Raw genomic sequence first — 17768 nt, 5'->3', positions numbered from 1 at the left:
ACCGCTTAATAGCCCAATAAGCTCTATGCTCTAACTCAATAGGGAGGTGACAAGCCTTACCATACATAATTTGACATTCCAATGAGAGTCTTAAATGTTGTACGGTATGCCCACAATGCATCATTGATTCTTAAAGACTAATCTTTTTTAGTAGGGTTAACTGTTTTCTCCAATATTCTCTTGATTTCCCTATTAGATATCTCTACTTAACCACTTGTCTGTGGGTGATAAGGTGTTGCAACCTTTATGAGTGATGCCATATTTCTTTATTAGTTGCTTAAAAACTCTATTGCAAAAGTGCTTTCCTCCATCACTAATAATGGCACGTGGTGTACCAAACCGTGCAAACACATTCTCTCTCAAAAACTTGACTACAACTTTGTGATCATTAGTTCTACATGCAATGGCCTCAACCCACTTAGAAACATAATCAACAGCAACAAGGATGTATAAGCTACCAAAAGAATTAGGAAAATGACCCATGAAATTAATACCCCAAACATCAAATACCTCAACAATCAAAATAGGGTTCAATGGCATCATATTTCTTTTTCCAATACTCCCCAAATTTTGGCATCTCTCACAGGCAGAACAATATGCATGGGAAACATGAAAAATGGAAGGCCAATAAAATCCACATTGCAAAATCTTGGCAACAGTCTTTCTCAAACTAAATTGCCCTCCATAAGCATGATCATGACAAAAGGATATAACATTTTGTTGGTCACTCTCAGATATGCATTTCCTAATTATTTGATCAGAACAATACTTAAAAAAATATGGATCATCCCAAAAGAAATACTTAACCTCAGCCAGAAATTTAGACCTATCTTGTTTAGTCCAATGTGAAAGCATTTGATTAGTGACAAGATAGTTTGCAATATCAGCATACCAAGGTCTCTGGGACACATGCAGCAACTGCTCATCAGGGAAAGATTCAAGAATTAAACTATCATCAGCGTGCTCAACAATTAATCAGACAAGTGGTCAGCTACTACATTTTTGGATCCCTTCTTGTCCCGAATCTCAAGATCAAATTCTTATAGCAATAAAATCCATTGGATAAGTCAAGCTTTAGCATCTTTTTTGGAGAAAAGATACTTTAGTGTAGCATGATCCGAATAAATTAAGACCTTAGACCCCAACAAATAGGACCTAAATTTATCTCTAAGGCAAAAACTATTGCTAGCTACTCCTTTTCTGTTGTAGAGTAGTTCATTTGAGCATCATTTAAAGTCTTACTAGCATAATAAATCACATGGGGAACCTTACAAACCCGCTATCCTAAAATAGCACCAATTGCATAATTAGAGGCATCACACATAATCTCAAAAGACACTTTCCAATCATGTGGTTGAATGATAGGTGCAGAAGTCAACTCAGTTTTTAGTCTCTTAAATGCATGGAGACATTCATCATCAAACACAAATGGGGCATATTTGGCAAGTAAGTTGCATAAGGGCCTTGAGATTTTACTAAAATCCTTGATGAACCTTCGATAGAATCCTGCATCACCTAAAAATGATCTAATTTCCTTAATGAATCTTGGAGGTGGAAGGTTAGAAATCAAATCTGAAAGCTCGGATTTGTGTGAATACACAAGAGCTTAGTTAGACCCCAAATTAAAAATTATGGCTTGATTGCTTTTACTCTAACTTAAACTAAGTGCGGAATAAGAGTAAACGTGTGCAAACAACCGATAAATACTCTAGTACATAAACATGAACAATAAACAATAAAAGTAAAGCACAAGAGTAAGAGAAGAGAGATGCAAATACAAGATAATACCAAGATGTTTTATCGAAGTGAAAACCGAAGAACTCGACGAAAAACATCTCTGTAACCCTCTAAAGTTGAAATTGATCCACTAAAGAATAAAGTTGGAGTACATGAATAATAAAAGACCTTCCAAGCCTAGTCTACCCAATGTACTTAAGCCTTCCAAGCTCATGCTACCAACGGACTTCTTGGAGTCATGTCTTCTCTAGCTTTCCAGATCCCACAATACTCCTAATTACATCCGCCAAGCCGCACCAGCTTCTGTTGGCAAATCCCCAAAGCTTCCCAAGCTCCAAAACACTCTTTACACTTAGATTGGGTGTGGGTTGTATTTGGGTACAAATCTCCTCTCAAGGCATGATAATGGGAGAGGGAAGGAGAAGAGACTAGAATGATTTCCCACTAAGGATAAGTAGCTCTCTCTCTAAAAGATGGGTGTGTGTTGTAGAAAACCTATCTAGGGCTTTTCTCTCTAAATGGTCTCGCATACTTTTGTGGGTAATGAGGGTATTTATAGTATGGGTGAAGGGTAAGAAATTCTGATAGTTTTTAGACCCCTTAAACTCAATTGATTTAACCTAGGTAATTAGCCAAGTTGTTACTTAGTCCAATTTAACAAATCTAGGTTATCACAATCACAAAGATCATATCATACAAAACAGCGGAAAAATAAATAACACAAGATATGATCACTTAGGAAACCAAACCGGTAAAAACTTGGGGAGAATTTGACCTAGCTATCCTCAAGGTAAACTTGAATCCACTATCTTGAAAGAATCGAAGTTCATACAATAAGACTTACAAGCCCCCACGCTCGACTTCTTATTGCTACCAACCAGTAGAACTTACTGATACGACCATGTGTAAGCTTCGAATCCACGGACTCCTTCTTTCTTGGATTCACCACCAAATACAAGCACACCCGTTTATGTTTTCTTTAAGCTTCAATGGCAGCAACCGAGTTGATCATCAAGGTGTAGATAATATCTCCTCCTTAAAAACCCTAAGTTTGTGTAAAGGAAAGCTCATCTAGATCTCACAAGAGATTTATACAAACCGCAATATGAGCAACACTAAAATGTGGTTAGGGTTTGCCTTTTATACCTAGGACAAATTAGAAAACCCTAAAACGTTTTAAATAACTAGGGCTGAGTTGGAAATTTGCAGAAAAAAACATTCTGCCCGAGCTTCAATTGATCGAGCCTAAGCTTCGATCAATCGAGCCAGGCCGAAATGCATAATGCTTTCTGCATTAGCTCATTCCAACTTTACATAAAACGTACAACTTTGAGCAAGACTAAAACACTTCTAAAAACATTATTTTGATCATGATTTGTCAACAATACACATTAGAGTTCTAAATACATAAATACCTAAGTTTTTAGAACCTAACAAACTCCCCCTTTGGTAATCCGTGACAAAACACAACTAGAAGCTCAAAGTTTACAAAATAAAAGCCCGTTACACAAATAATGCTTATAAAACAAATTCAATCCTAACTACTATTCATTAGTTACAAGTGTAAACAGCAACTCAATTGAATCGACCTGTATATTTCCTGAAATACTTAAACAAAATGCATAACCGCATGTGTGGAAAAAATACAAGTAAACAAATTAAATTCTTGATTTCAAACAATACACAATAAAGACATATATCAATGAATAACTCATAAATATAAATCAATAAACAGTTTGAAACAAGAAACATATAAGGTAACAAAAAAAAAATAATACTCCCCCTAACATGAATATCCTATCAAAAACATGGCAAGAGCTAAAAAGATAAAAATACAATGTGAAGTACCTAGATACAATCTAAACTCCATAAGCTCCAACCAACAAAATACTCTCCCCTTGAAAAACAAAACTCTACAATGTATCTAAGAGGGGGAACAGCACAAGATGACGCACCTCGAGGACGCGAATGAGCAGCTCTAATGTGAGGAGCCCTCTGTCTAAGAAAGGTGGCACCTATGGGAGCAACGACATGAACAGGCTCACCAGACGAGAAACCATCTAGACCCAAAAACAGAAAAATTCTATGAATGAAAATAGGATGAATAAGCGCATGTCCTACAGCAGAACTCCTATGAACCTCGGTCAAAGAACGAAGGAACAGATGAGGGAAACTGATCAATGCACAAAAAACGAATGCATACAAAACACACATCGCTTTAGAGGGATGGTATGGAAATAAGAAATAGGCCACAACGAATGACATGCTATCCTAAAGAAAAGATAGGCAGTCTCGGTAAGCTCAGCGGACGTGATCTGAGGATCAGAACCCCACTGGATAGATAACCCAGTGATGTATGACATGACAACATCTAAGGAAGGCGACTCATCATAGGGATAGTCAGGCTCCCGAACAACCGGAACCCCAAGAGCTTCAGCCACTACCCGAGGGGTAATGGTGAACTCAACACCTCATATCCAACTCCTAACAAGGGTGTTAGAATCATAGACGTGGCAAGAGAGGTTCGAGAAGAACTCTCTAATCAGGGCGGTCGGGGGTGGATGATCTATCTCTAAGAGAGGCAACCAACCTCTAGACTCAAAGTTGGCCCTAATGGCCGGATCAAGCTTATCTAAAACCACAGCATGCTCAGCCCAAATCTTATGCTTACTATTCAAAGTCTCAAAGGCTTCTCGGCTTTTATCATTCTTAAACACCTCACTCCTAGAGGGAGACTCAGAGGAAGTGGAAGGGGTCCTATGGGCTCTAGTTTTTCTAGGCATGGTGCTAGGATAAGGACCAAAACACAAAGCAAAAGAACAAAACACAAAAAAATACCAAAGGCAGACTGTAAGTTAGCACATAAAAAATAGAACAAAATCCATATGATGCATGAACACTTTAAATGGCATGATCATGTCCTAATGCAGTACAATTAAGTTCAAATAAGTTCAAATCCACAAAACTGGCTTGAGCATAGAGTTTTTAACACTAAAACCCCAAAATTTTGAAAAACCACTTGATCAATTTGAAAGATATTGACGAATTGATCATCATACAAGATAGATTTCAAAAAATAATGACCAATTACATCAAATCAACAAGCCAATTTCATCAATTTAACCCAATTTGAACAAAAACCCCAATTCAGATTAATTACAAACCCTAGAATTTTCAATTTTTCACAAAACCCCAAATTGATCAAATCAACCAACATATATCATAAATATAACAATATAGAAGCAAAACCCAATGATCAATTTCAGAAAAAGATGATTGATTCAACAAAAATCCCAATAGAGAAAAGTTCCAAAAATTTCCTTAAAATGCATGAGTTTATGTATGAAAACAAGAAAATAAATGCAAAAGGAAGGGTAAAAGGGTCTTACCAGCCTTGGGAGACAAAAACCCTGCAAAACATTTGGTCGAAAACGACAAAAAATCTTCAGTGGAGCCTTGCAAATCGGAGAGAGAGAGAGAGAGAGAGAGAGAGGAAAGTTTGAAAAAGTAACTTTGAAAAAGTCCAATCTGAGTTTTTTTTAAAAAAAACTTGATTTACGAGTTTCGATCGATCGAAAAACAGCCTCGATCGATCGAAACAGACAGAGACTTTAACAAAACAAAATTAAAAGATTTCGATCGATCAAAAATTAGAATGGATCGATCGAAATGGGCAGAGGCTCACTAAATTTTGAGGAAAACCACAGTTTTTGAAAAAGATTCAGAAACAGCTCAAAGCATTGAAATTTAAGAACAAAATGCATGAGTATGTGATGATGTGATTTTCAAAAACAAGAATTTAAACCCAAAATTCCCAAAAACAAAATTTCTTTCATTCTCTATAAATTTTCAAGCATCAAATTGATTTTACACAAAATTCAAAATATTTGCAAAACTTGGTTGGTCATACCATAAACACACACAATAACATGTACAATGTTTAGCAAAGAGTAACTTGTGTAGTGTGTGCAACTAGCAAAAACTTGAGATACATGTGAGGTGATATGTGAATAGCAATCAATCACAAAGTCTACAAAATTCATCACAAAGAATTTAAAAGAGACTATCACCTAAAGAGTTGCATCATATAACTCCCACATCTCCTAGATCATAAGCTTGCAATCATGTAAGTTTCTTGAATTTTGGCCTCATAATATACACACCAATTTTAAGTTATGTTATTTGGCATTAAGCCTAATACTACACACCAATTTTAAGTATTAAGCAATTTTAAACTGAGGCTTCACCTTATGTTCTTTTTGTGCATGTGCTACACTTTCTCAAGCACAAAATCTTATGATATGCACTAAGGTGTTCATAATTGGCTAGTGAACAGTGGTGGGATGGTTATTTATGCATTTCTCTAAAAGTTCAAGTCTGACAATCAAAAACATGTGACTTCAAGATTAAGATAAAGTAATCAAAAACCATAAATATCTTTCCTACACAACATGCACTACAAAGTTTCAACTAGTAAAGTGCAATAATTAAGCTCATCAAAGCTAAACAAGGTACAAAAGACATGTTATGTGAAAATAAATTGACCAACCTTGTTCTCAAAAACCAAGAAGAATAGTACAAAACACAATTTGCTTCCTTTTTCTTCCCTTTTTTTTATTATTATTTAAAAAAAAAAAAAAAAAAAAAAAAAAAAAAAAAAAACTAGAATGAAATGCATGAATGTTATGCAATGCAAATCCTAGAAAACAAAACAAAAAAATCAAAACCAAAGAACCATGGTCACAAAGGGTAGAGCAATGAAGTACAAAGATCATGCCAGAAAGACTCAGTTAGTTCGAGTCTTTTGCATCCAAAACCTTTTAGATACACCATGAGCATTGGAGTTCTTATTCACATGGGAATGATTACCAACTCCAGGATTGGAATAAAGGTTTAAAGCCTTTATCAATTCACCAATAAGTACCATAGGATCTTGTGCTTGAGGCATAGGTACTTTTGGTTTGTTTGCTCTCTTTGCAGGTTGCAATTTGTAACAGTTTGGACGTATGTGTCCAGACTTTCCACAAAAGTGACAAACCCATGCAGGCTTATCATGTGTCTTGTCCTTAGATAGGGTAGGCTTCTTAGACTTAGACTCTCTCAGATCAACCCTAATCTTCCTAGATGATGAAACTTCTATGGGTTTGACAACCACACTCACAGGGGGTTTGACAGTCTCACTCACAATCTCACTCATAGAAGGTTCAGAAGAAGATGAAGGGACAAAGTTTGTGGAATAGGGAGCAAACACAGAGATGCTTTCAACATAACCTAAACCAGATTTGTCAGAATGAGACTTTTGAACACTTAACATTTGATCAAGTTTAGAACTAGTAAATCTAGCAACAGATAAATCAAGTTCTAAAGATTTGACTTTATCGAGCAAAAGCATATTCTTAGTTTTCACATTACTCAAAAGTTCATTAGCATCAAACAGTTTTACAAGCAAATTCTTCTTATCAAGCTCAAGAGATTCAATTTTCTTCAGGCCAAGTTCAACATTCATAGCATCCTTTTCAGCAACTTTACAAAGTTTATTATAGGCCTCCTGAAGATCTGCATCTTTAGAGAGTTCCCCATCAGAAGGGTTCTCTTCAACAGATATGCTCTTATTGTCTACAACAATAGTGGTGAAAGTAATGAAGTTTCCATCCTTATCACAATCAGACTCATTATCAGAAACTTCACCATCACTAAGGGTTACAGCCATAGCCTTACCCTTAGACTTCAAATAGGTGGGACATTCAGATTTCATGTGTCCATACCCTTGACATCCAAAACACTGAAAACCCAAAGAATTATTAGAAGTTTGACCTACTTTTTCTCTAGGTTTATCATTATTGTTAACCTTAGTGGGATCATGCTTCCTAAAGTTTTTAGGTTAAGCAGTATTCGTGCCTCTTGCCTTTCTGTTACTATTCCTGAGAAAGTTTCTAAAGTTCTTGGCAAGATAAGCAATCTCTGTAGCAGAGAGCTCATCATCAAATCCACCACCTTCAACATCATCAACTGACTTAAGAGCCATTGATTTGGATTTGGTAGTTTTAGGTAGATCCAACTCATAAGATCGAAGAGATCCTACAAGTTCATCAACAGGGATGAAGTCCACATACTTACTTTCAGTAATGACAATCACCTTGGGTCTAAAGTCTTCAGTTAAAGATCTAAAAATCTTCCCAACAATTTTAGGTTAATCATAGATTTCACCCAAGTTAAAAGTATAATTAACAATATCATTCAATTTAACATAAAATTCATCAAAAGATTCATCATCAGACATCCTAATGCTTTCAAATTTAGAAGTCAATTGCTGCAATTTATTGATTTTGGCAGCCTTTGTGCCTTCATGCACAGTCTGGGGGATATTCCAAGCAGTATGAGCAACCTCAACATTAGAGATTCTCTTAAATTCCTCCATAGAAACAGCGTTAAAGATAGCATTCATAACCTTGCTATTGAACGCAACTGCTTCTTTTTGAGAAGTTTCCCACTCACTAACAGGAGTAGTGGGCTTCTCCCATCCGTATTCAATGAAGTTCCAGACTCTCTCATCAATCGAATTCAGGAATGATTTCATCCTTACTTTACAATAAGTATAATTATTCCCATCAAAGTGAGGAGAAATAACTAGAGAGTGTCCATGTTCCATGACAACAGGGGTCAAAGATTAGCTCAGTGATCAAAAGATCAACAACAAAAGAGCAACCCGCTCTGATACCACTTGATGGTTTTTAGACCCCTTAAACACAATTGATTTAACCTAGGTAATTAGCCAAGTTGTTACTTAGTCCAATTTAACAAATCTAGGTTATCACAATCACAAAGATCATATCATGCAAAGCAGCGGAAAAATAAATAACACAAGATATGATCACCCAGGAAACCAAACCGGTAAAAACTTGGGGAGGATTTGACCTAGCTATCCTCAAGGTAAACTTGAATCCACTATCTTGAAAGAATCGAAGTTCATACAATAAGACTTACAAGCCCCCACACTCGACTTCTTATTACTACCAACTAGTAGAACTTACTGACACGACCACGTGCAAGATCCGAATCCACGGACTCCTTCTTTCTTCGATTCACCACCAAATACAAGCACACCCACTTGTGTTTTCTTTAAACTTCAACGGCAGCAACTGAGTTGATCATCAAGATATAGATAATATCTCCTCCTTGAAAACCCTAAGTTTGTGTAAAAAAAAGCTCCTCCAGATCTCACAAGAGATTTACACAAACCGTAATATGAGCAACACTAAAATGTGGCTAGGGTTTGCCTTTTATACTTAGGACAAATTAGAAAACCCTAAAACGTTTTAAATAACTAGGGCTGAGTTGGAAATCTGCAAAAAAAAAAAAAAAAAAAAAAAAAAAAAAAACATTCTACCCGAGCTTCGATCAATCGAGCCTAAGCTTTGATCAATCGAGCCAGGCCGAAATGCATAATGCTTTCTGCATTAGCTTGATTCCAACTTTACATAAAACGTACAACTTTGAGCAAGACTAAAACATTTCTAAACACATTGTTTTGATCATGGTTTGCCAACAATACACATTAGAGTTCTAAATACATAAATACCTAAGTCTTTAGAACCTAACAAATTCACACTTAAAAATCCTCCAAGCAGAGAGTTTTGCAGGTATCTCACAGGTTAGCCCTTCTCGCGAGACACTTGTAAAACTGAAAACCTAGCATGACTCTTCAGCTTCCAGCATATGCTTCTCATGTGACTCTTTCGCGGGTAGGCTTTTCGTGAGACACTCGCGAAATCCACTTGTTCATCCAATACATGCTCGATTATTCACCAACTTAATACTAAACCCAATACAATAAAATCCCACAAAATACAAGGAACAAAATTAAAGCGAATACAACACTTTTTGTTATGGAATAAAGCCAACATAAAACATAGTTGTAAATCAAAACTTTACAAAATCAATTTTAGCCTTACCAACCTTAATACAACTTTTTGATATTACATGCCCAAGAACAATTCACTTTCTCGCCATAAAATGAGATTTCTCCCAATTAAGAACAAGATTTTTCTTCTTACACCGCACTAACACTAAGGATAGGTGGTGCAATCATTCTTCAAAAATGGACCCAAATACTAAAAAGTAATCCATAAATACCTCCAAAAATTGTCCCACCATATCAGGAAAAATACTAATCATGCACCATGCACCTCTGAAATGTACTAGGAGCATTACATAAACCAAATGGCATGCGATAGTAGGCAAATGTCCCAAAGGGGCATGTGAAGGTAGTCTTTTCTTGATCTTCTGGTGCAATGGGAATTTGATTAAATCTAGAACATCCATCAAGAAAACAATAATAAGCATGACCAGCTAACCTTTCCAACATTTGGTCTATAAAAGGAAGAGGAAAATGATCTTTTCTTATCATGGCATTCAACTTACGGTAATCAATGCATACTCTCCATCCTGTTTGCACACGAGTTGGGACTAACTGATCATCCTCATTCTTGACAACTGTTATGCTAGATTTCTTTGGTACAACTTGAACTGGACTCACCCTAATTACTATCAGAAATTGGGTAAATAATACCCACATCCAAAAGCTTCAATACTTCAGCTCTCACTACCTCTTGCATAATAGGGTTTAGATGTCTCTACAGTTCACATGAAGTTTTAGCATTCTCTTCCACATGAATTCTATGCATAACCACAGATGGACTAATACCTTTGATATCAGCAATTGACCAACCTATAGCTTCCTTATGCTCTTGAAGTACACTTATCAATTGGCATTCCCTAAGCTCATCCATATCCGCAGCTATAATGACAGGTAAGGTCTTAGAAGAACCTAAAAGGCATACTTAAGTGTGTCAGGTAATGGTTTCAAATCCAACTTTGGTGGTTCCATAGTAGATAAGGGTGGGGATGAAAAAAGTGGAAGACGGATCACTTTTGGTTGCTAACTATCAGTACTTAAGAGAGGAACAAAATCTAACAATGCATTGACCTCTTCAATTGAGTGTTCAATATCAAAATTGCAACCAAAAAGATTTAAGCAAGCCTCTAGAGGATCCTCATAACTTGATTGTAAGAAACTATCATGGACTAGACTCTCAATCATATCAACCTCACAGATATCCTCATTGTCTAGCACTTGTTTACTTATGTGGAAGATATTAAGCTCAACGGTCATATTTCCAAAAGAAATCTTCATTACACCACTTCGACAATTGATCAAAGCATTGGATGTGGCTAAGAAAGGGTGACCCAAAATGACATGGATTTGTGTGTTGGCATTTAGAGCAGGCTCAGTGTCTAACACAACAAAATCAACAAGAAAATAGAATGCATCCAGCTTAATCAACACATTCTCAACAATACCTCTAGAGATTTTCACAGACCTATCAGCTAATTGAAGTATCATGGTTATGGGTTTTAACTCCCCCAAACCTAGCTATAAGTATACTGAATATGGCAATAAGTTCACACTTGCCCCCAAATCTAGCAAAGCTCTCTCAATGAAACGATCCCTAATCTTACATGAAATTGTAGGAGATCTAGGGTCCTTACATTTCACTGGATATTTATTTTGAATGATTGAACTAACTTGCTCTGTCAAAAATGTCTTTTTAGGGACATTTGTCTTTCTCTTCATTATCACAAGATCTTTTTGAAACTTGGCATAAGTAGAAACTTGCTGAATTTGCATCAAGAAATGGAATATTTATTTGCACTTGCTTAAAAACCTCTAAAATATCTCCAAATTGTGCACTTTTCTGAGGATTGATTAAACTTTGAGGAAATTGAGCTTTAGGAACAAACTTCTTATCAAGAGGGGCAGAACTAAGATCCTGAATTGGAATTGAGGTTAAGTTGCCCTTCTTTTCTCTATGATCATCCTGTGAACTCCTTTTTCCTTTAACAAAATATTTTCATCATCCTTCACTTCTGGCATTTTCACTTGATTATCAACTTGCTTACTAGACCTAAGGGTAGTAATAGATTGAACATGTTCTTGTCCATGAGTAGAACTAGAAGAACCATCGATGGCATACTATCCTTTTAGGTTAGGTATAGGTCGACTAGGAAACTATCCTTTTTCCCTCTCTCCAACTTGGGTTGCTAACTGGCCAACTTGATTTTCCAACTTTGAAATAGCTTGAGTATTCAAATGGGTGGAACTTTTCATCTCTTGAATGGCTTGGCTAGTTGATTGCATGAAAGTTTTGAGAGACACCTCCAAAGATGATTGTTGTCTTGGTGGTGCCACAAACTAAGGGGTTGATTGAGGAATGGGAGGATATGCCTGAGTATGTGGATGAAATTGACTTTGTTGATGTACTTATTGTCCACCTACATTTGTGGGAGGTTGATTTTGCCTCCATGAGAAATTAGGATGGTTCCTCCAATTTGGATTGTATGTCAATGAAAATGGACTAGTGAATGGTTTTCCATAATTATTTAGTGCATTTGCTTGCTCAGTATAAAAAAATCAAGGTAACCAACTATGGAAGGACATATTTGTGTTGTATGTGTTTGTTTTTAGACCCCTTAAAACACAATTGGATTAACCTAGTTAATTAGCCAAGTGATTACTTAGTCCAAATTTCAGATCTAGATTAACACAATCATATAATCATATCAATGTAAAGTGTGGAATATAAAGAACACAAAGATATGATGACCTAGGAAACCACATCGGTAAAAACCTGGGAAGGATTTAACCTAGTTATCCTCAAGGTAAACTTGAATCCATTATGAAAGAATCGAAATTTTACAATAGCAACTTAGACCACTAACATCTTATTGCTACCCACCAATAAAAAACTTACTGACACGACCACATGACAACTCCGAGACCACGGACTCCTTCTTTCTTGGATTCTCCAGCAAGTACAAGCACTCCCGCTTGTGTTTCTTTAAGCTTTTATTGCAGCAGCTGAATGATCATCAAGCTCTCAATGAAATCTCCTTTTTGATAATCCTAAGTATGTGTGAAGGCAACCACATCTCAGATCTCATAAGAGATTCACACACACAGCAAATAGAGCTACCTCAAAAACGTGGCTAGGGTTTCTCTTTTATACCTAGGGAAAAACATAAAACCCTACACGTCATATGGGCTTAGGGTTGAGTTGGAAATTCTGCAAAAAAAAAACATTATGCCCGACTTTCGATTGGTCAAGTCTAATTCTCAATCGATCAAGCCAGATCGAATTACACAGTGAATTCTAAAACAAGACTAAAAACCTATTTTGATCATGGTTTGCCAACAATACAAATTAGAGTTCTAATACATTAGTTCCTAAGTACTTAGAACCTAACAGTATGCATAGGACTCGTACAAATAGAGCATGTTTCACTTTGAACTTGATTAATGGAATTCACCCCTCTATCTAAAGCTAAAATTTCAACCTTACGAGTGAGATTGTCTAACCTTGCTTTCATGTCTAAATCTTCACTGATTTCATACAATCCTCCTTTCTTAATTGCAGGGGCAGATCTCTCTCTACGGTTGGAAAAATCCCATTGTTGTGAACTTTCTGATAAATCCTCTAGAAATTTGTATGCCACATCATCTGTTAGACTCAAAAATCCACCACCATTCATGGACTTAATCATGTTATGATTTGTCTGAGTTAAACCGTTATAAAAATGTTGCATGAATCTTCATGTTTCAAAACCACGGTGGGAACACTTTAAAATTAAGTCCTTAAATCTCTCCCAACTCTCATAAAATTTCTCTTGTTCATCTTGAAAAAAATCTGCAATTTCTCTTCTCAAAACATTGGTCTTGGCCATTGGGAAAATTTAGAGAGGAATTTTGTGACCAACAGTTCCCATGAAGTGATAGATCCAGGTGATAAAGAATTAAGCCATGCTTTTGCCTTATCCTTCAACAAAAAAGGGAATAAATGTAAGTGAATAAAGTCATCACTGAAATTCTAGGACTTACAAGTAGCACAAATCTCAAGAAAATCCTTTACATGCATATAAGGATCTTCTTTATCCAATCCATGAAAAGTAGGAAGAAGGTGGATTATTTGTGACTTCAACTCAAAATGTGTAGCAGTGATTGCAGGCAATATTATGCAAGATGGAGTATTGGTGGTAATAGGTGAGAACAACTCCCTAAGAGTTTTTGAATCATCTTCTGTTTCTATCATTGTGGATGGATAATCAAAATTAATAAGATGATTTTCTTTATCACGTATCCAAGTTCTCATACACCATGCACAAAGCAAGGATATCTAAAAGCAAGGATAACTTATAATCAATCACAAAATAGCTTAAAAGTATGGCCGAAAATGCAAATATGAGAGTATTTTATTATATATATTTCATGCACATCACAGACCGAGGATGAAAAGGGTTACTCACTGCTGAGCAAAAAAGTAAGGAAAGAGAAGGGATAAAACCATCCCCTTCGCATTAAATGTACTGCAACCACTTAGCTGCCACATTAATGAGAAAATGACTTATGAACAGTATCCACATAGCTCATACCTCAGTGTAAAAACCTTCTAGCAATGCCTTGATGGGACAAGTATTAGGAAAATCTGATCCTAACCCTCCAAATGTAGAGTTTAGATGCATCTTGGCCAGTGGCGGTTTCAGGATTTTTGTTTATGGGGTCCATAAGAAACATAAATTATACAAAATCTATTAAAAAAAAACACTATAAATTCATTTGACATATTTTTTTTTCTAATACAATAACATATTAATTATTCTTGTAAATGTACTTTAATTGTTATTACTTAGAATAGTTTATTAGTTTTTTTTTTTTTTTTTTTTTTAACTGTAACAATTTTTATGAATTTGCAAGAAATTTTGATAAATTATTTTATATTTTCTTTACAACTCTTCATTTAAGGTACTGACCCACCCACGTAGCAACAACCACTCCCACACACTCCGGTCAAAGACTCAAAAGCGCAAAGACAAAACTCATAACTCAATACTTTATATAAAACATTGCAAAAACTTAATAGTACATATGCATAGAAGGAGACTTTCTATAACTTCTTAGAAACTTTCTGTAACTTCTTCCTCAGACTAAACCCGAGGACCCCACTATCAACACTTCAAAACTGTTCTTTACTTAAGGTCTGTCCACATTTGGAATCAGGTTTGACACACTTTGTAATTTTTTCTCTTTTTCTTCTTAAGGTATTTGTGGTTGATTGAATATCCCACCTCTTAAAAATAAATTGTGTGAGTCAAAGTAGGGACATCTTTACGTCACTTAACTTTTGCCCGCTACAAATTGCATTGTTAAATCAAGGTGCATGTATTCGTTTTTTAAATCAAGGTGGTTGGAAAATTTTGATTGCTGAATGATTATCAATATAGTAAATATAGTAATGTGTTGTTTTCGTACTTTTTAACAAGTCAGCCTATGATTATTGATATTTTGATTGAGTGAAGCTTTAAAATTGCAATTTACGAAGATTTTTTTACAACTAAAAGATCATGAAAAATAAACTGAACCATAAGATTTTTTTTTTCTTTTTTTCCCCCTGGATAGTATCTTGAATCTCTTTTATTCATATAACTTTAACCCATACGTATTTGGTAATATAAACGACGTGAATTTCTTCTCTTTTTCTTTTCTTTTTTATAATATTGGAAAGACCTTTTTAGCCTTTTGAAAAGGTCTTAACTTTTTTGTTTTTTATTTGAAAAACTAACCTATAAGCACACAAAAAAGAGAAGGAATGCATTTTACAAAAAAGCACACCACAAAAGGGAGCCATCAATATGCACATGGGTTACTAAGTGGACGTGAAACAAACTAAGAAAATCCCCACCATCCGATCTTCTCAAAGTGAGAATTCATTCTGAATCTCTGATCATGTGTGTCAGTGTAGGACCGTAGGTGTCAGATGTAGTTGCCGAACCTTGTTTCACGTGGAACTATTAACATTTCCCATTATTAAAAACTGGTCGTTGGTTACAGAGGCGGATACTGACGAAGGTGATCGACTCAAGCTGTTTTCAATCTTTATCAATCTTTAATCTTTATAGTGCCTAAAAGTTGTTGTCTAAGAGAAGGTGGTTGTATTTAATAATTCATTAGTTAGGGGGAGATTGATAAGGCACTAAAATGGATACTAAATTATTGGAGATGACTCAAGCTGGTATCAATCTTTATCAATCTTTCAAATAAAAAAAAAATAAAAAAATTCTTTATCAATATTTATGTTCAAGAAAGTTTGTTTGGCTAAGTTTTTATTTCCAATTTTTATAACTCAAAATTCATAATTTTGAGTTTGAGTTACCAAAATTGAAAACAACTTTGAAATGTTTTCAAGTTATAAAAAATGATTTATTGTGGTATTTTTGTAAATATTTTCATATATGTGGGACCCACCTCATGAGTTGTCTCCATCAAAGTCAGACCCCAACCCACGGCTTCCTCTCCCTTTCTTTCTTCTTCTTATTCCTGTTGGAAAAAATAGTCTGGAGTGAATAAGAAATTGATGTTTTCTATGTTCACTTGAAAATGTTATTGTAAGTGATGAAAATCCTTCAGTCCCACTTTGGAATTGATATAGAATATGAGTTTGGGTTAGATATTGAGTTGAGTTTTAGGCATGTATGAACTAGGTCCACTTATCCAATTAATAATAATATTTTATTATTTTATTATTGAGTCAATTAATCTGTGCACAGCAGTTATCACTGAAACAAAATGTCTGTTTAGTAACATATAAGTTTCATAGTCCCTCATTCCTGAAAATAACTTTTCAGAAAAAACTCTTAGAGTGAGAAATTTTTGTTCATTCAATTTGTGTCAAAGAGAGAGAAAGAGGCATTGAGTAGTTCGCAGAATACGACATTGTGTGCTTTGTTTTTGTGTTAAAGATCATTTTATCCTAGGAGGTAGACGTCCACGAGTCTCAAAGCACCACAGTGATTGTGTGAGGGGCGAAATCTACTTTAAGGAGATTGTGTAAAACACAATACTTGATCTCAATTTTCCATCCTTTCATGCATTTGGTCTGTGAGTCTTTTATTTTTCACAGATTTCTATTTATATTTATTCAGTATCTATTTATTGCCTTTACCTATCACATCTATTTGTGTTATTGCTTATTTTTAAATCTGTATATTACTCCTTTTGCTTTATCACAATAGTAAATTGTCGTAATATATCCATCAATTCCACCATCACACTCTGAAACCACACCAACCCTAAATGGCACTTTCTCATCAAGTCACAACGCTCATTACTCACCACCAACGGACACCCATCTCTCTTCTCTCACTACCACACCCCAACCCTACGCATCTGGCGGAGATTGGAAGTACATGAGCATGGCTATAGCTCCACCATGGACTCACCGAAGAGGAAAGCTAGGAGGGTTTTGTACGGCTCGCTACTGCGGATGTGGAGGAAGAAAGATAGGGAGGTGCCGGTGATTAGAATTTTTTGTTGCCTAGGTAGCAGCGAAGGCCGTCATATCTGCCGTGGCCGAGGAGATCAACGACGAAGATGGCGTAGCCCCAGGAGGCGAAGTTGATGCAGATTTTTTGGGTTTGATGATTTGCTAGTGCCCTGGGTTTGACGATTTTCTAGCAAAATTGATGCAGATTCACTAGCACCCTGGTTTTGATAGTTTTTGATGATTTTGTATGATATTGTGATACCCATGAATGTAACTTAGTTATACGTGCTTAAACTTGGTGAAAGTTTGAGTTTTTTGTTGGTGATTTTGCAATTTTTTGTAGTGAAAATTTGTCATTTGTGCTATCCTGGCTTGATTTGTGAGATCCCATTTCTAGCAAAGAAGAAGAAATAACTAAGTAAGAAGAAGAAAAAAAAAGTGGGGAGAGAGAGTTCACGCGGGTAAGAAAAGGTGGATTCTGAACCGTGGGCTCCACATGTTGGAATTAAAAGTAGAGTTTTAGTGATGAAATATTACCAAACAAATTGGGAGTGAGATAAGAGAGAAATAGAGAATTAGTTATGAGATTTAGTCAAAAAAAAAAGAATTAGTTATGAGATATAAGTTTTGAGTCATGAGTTATAAAAATTGAATTAT

The 17768-nt window shown here is 35.6% G+C and overlaps 1 pseudogene; it reads right to left on the bottom strand.

Moving 5' to 3' along the window:
- Positions 1 to 56: 56 nt before the first annotated feature.
- LOC126720316 (uncharacterized) lies at positions 57 to 14313 on the bottom strand (annotated as a pseudogene).
- Between the last annotated feature and the right edge of the window lie 3455 nt (positions 14314 to 17768).

This window comes from Quercus robur, chromosome 1 (assembly GCF_932294415.1).
Source record: "Quercus robur chromosome 1, dhQueRobu3.1, whole genome shotgun sequence".
Taxonomy (NCBI): Eukaryota; Viridiplantae; Streptophyta; class Magnoliopsida; order Fagales; family Fagaceae; genus Quercus; species Quercus robur.
This window is presented reverse-complemented; position numbering and strand designations above follow the sequence as displayed.